Below are 2,525 nucleotides of genomic sequence, written 5' to 3'. Positions count from 1 at the left end.
AGCCTCCCAGATGAAGTCACCATTGAGCTGTGTCTACCCAAACAACAAAAAGGAGCTGCCAGGCTAAGTTCTGGGGGGACAGGCACCCTGGCAATGGGCATGACTGGCTCAGAGGTTCCTCGGTGGCACAGGGCTGTGAGGTCAAGGGGCGCTGCATGGGGGTGCATGCCCTTTGACCTCTGAGCCTAGCCTGGGCTTATCTCCCAGGGTTTCCCCAAGCCCCACCCAGGCCTATTCATTTGAAACTGGACCCTGTCTCCTCTCGCCAGGGTAGGACAGCAAGCGACCCCACCCCCAGCCTGGTAGGGGAGGGAAGTGGCAAAAGAGAACTCTCTGGGCAGGGACATTAGGAGGGGTCCAGGCCAAGCTTCCTGGAGGAAGGAGACCTTGGGGTGGGTGCGGGGACACCAGCCTCAAGACTGACCTCTGCCCAGCCTTGGGTGCCTGGTCCCCAGCTGCCAGCAGAGCCGCCTTCCATTCCTGCCCTGCACCCACCTATTGGCAGCCTCCTGGCTGGACCCGCCAAACAGAAATTCGAGGCTGAGCTGGGGCCAGTGGGTGGGTGGGTGGCGCCTCTCTCATGACCGATGGGCGCCATGGTGACCAGATAATGCTGGCTGAGAGGGTGGAGGGAGGTGACTGGGACTGTCCACGGCTGCTCCACAGGCCTGGCTGGACCTATAAAACACATCCCACTCGTCCCCCTCTGCCTGCCAGGCAGGTTGTGGCATTAGTCACATCTCTGGCCTCCAGCTGGACCTGAACTATTGGCCAGGCCAGGCCTCGTGCCCCCCACACACTAGGCCCCCAGTCCGTATGGAGTCCACATTCAAGAATAAGGAGTGGGGCCATGTGCAGTGGCTCATGCCTGTAATCCCAGCACTTCGGGAGTCTAAGATGGGCAGATCACTTGAGGTCAGGAGTTCGAGTCCAGCCTGGCCAACATGGCGAAACCCTGTCTCTACTGAAAATACAAAAATTAGCTGGGTGTGGTAGCAGGCGCCTGTAATCCCAGCTACTCGGGAGACTGAGGCAGGAGAATCGCTTGAACCCAGGAGGCGGAGGTTGCAGTGAGCTGAGAATGCGCCACTGCATTCCAGTCCAGACAACGGAGTGAGACTCCAACTCAAAAAAAATAAAAAGGAGGAGCTGTATGTATGTAGGGGCAGATGGTGACAAGTGCCAAGCAGACATGAGGAGTGTGTGGGACTTCAGATTCGGTGGCAGCCTAAGCAGGCGACAGAAGAGCATGCCGGTACCTAGGGGAACAGCATTTCGGGGGGAGGGGCGGAACAGCTAGTGCAAAGGCCCTGAGGCAGGACAGAGCTTGGCATGTTGGAAGAACAGCAAGAAAGCCCACAGATGGAGGGAAACAGGATGCTGTGAGGGCGGCCAGTGAGGACTTGGGCTTTCCCTGAGCGGGACGGGAGCCACGGAGGGCTGCAAACACAGGAGGAACAGGCCCAACGGTGTCACAGCCTCCTTCTCGCCTCCATGGGGTGAGGAGGAAGCCAGGATACCTAACAGAACCCCAGAGGGTAGTGGTGGTCGGGGGTGGGGGCAAGGCTGTGCAGATGCAGAGGAGTGGCCAGATGCAGGGCCACCTGGATGTGTTGTAGGGGACTGGGTGTGGGGCAAAGGGAAGGTGTGTTCACCTGTGCCCCTGAAGCTCAGGTGCAGGTGTGTGGGAGACAGTGCGGCTGCTGCAGGACTCATCCCTGCATCCTGCACCTTGAAGGCCAGTTGTGGGGACATCCTGGGGGCTAGGATTTGCGGGGGGGAGTGCAGCAGTGCCTGGGGAGGTGGCAGTCCTAACAGAGGTGACCAGTATCTTCCTTGATGGCCTTCAGGGGCTTTGGGCACAGGGCCTTGTCAATGAACGGTGCATTGGAAAGTCACTTATGGTGGTCCCAATGATGTCATAGTCAATCCAGATTGGGAGTCTCTCCCACGTTGGCACCCACTCCTGCAGCCTCTCTGCAACTCCTGTATTAACCTGATGTTGGGGAGGCCCCCAGGGTTCCCCAGGGTCACAGAGCAGCAAGTGACCCTCAGAGAACCCCCTAATCTCAGCAGCCCCCATTACACGTTTGTCCCAGTAGCCCGCTCTGCAGACCTGCAGAAGAAGATGCCTGGGAAGTGCCCAGGGTCCCCGCGTCCAGGCTGGAACCCCATTGTCAAGCTCCTGGTGTAGGGCAGAGGGCTGCGTCTCCACTAGGTGCGCTTCCCAACGCCCTCGCGTGGGCCGTTTCCTTTTGAAGAATGAGAATGTTTCATTGAGGCTATGCCTCCTGAATGCAGGAAGGCCACGGGATGGTCCCCAGACTGTGCCAAGGCGTGCCAGGCCTCGGGTCCTTGAGGAGCAGCGAGGGCTCTGAGAACGGTGAGGTCCGAGCGGGCCGGGACGATGGAGCGGGAGCGGCGTGGCGTGCTGGAGGGCCGTGAGGAGCGGAGGTCGCCGGCCGAGGGGACTGCCTGCTAGTGTCCCCGTGGCCCCCGTCACGGGCACGGCGCGGTGAGGTGGG

The 2,525-nt window shown here is 60.2% G+C and overlaps 1 protein-coding gene across 1 annotated transcript in view; it reads left to right on the top strand.

Annotated features, from left to right (window-relative positions):
* The first annotated feature begins 2,216 nt into the window (after positions 1–2,216).
* CERS1 (ceramide synthase 1) overlaps positions 2,217–2,525 on the top strand; it is a 23,620-nt gene continuing 23,311 nt past the window's right edge. Inside the window, exon 1 of the mRNA XM_011925827.1 lies at positions 2,217–2,383. The gene's annotated coding sequence lies outside the window, so the exon portion shown is untranslated. The remainder of the gene's footprint in view (positions 2,384–2,525) is intronic.

This window comes from Colobus angolensis, unplaced genomic scaffold, assembly GCF_000951035.1.
Source record: "Colobus angolensis palliatus isolate OR3802 unplaced genomic scaffold, Cang.pa_1.0 Scaffold66, whole genome shotgun sequence".
NCBI classification, from domain to species: Eukaryota; Metazoa; Chordata; class Mammalia; order Primates; family Cercopithecidae; genus Colobus; species Colobus angolensis.
This window is presented reverse-complemented; position numbering and strand designations above follow the sequence as displayed.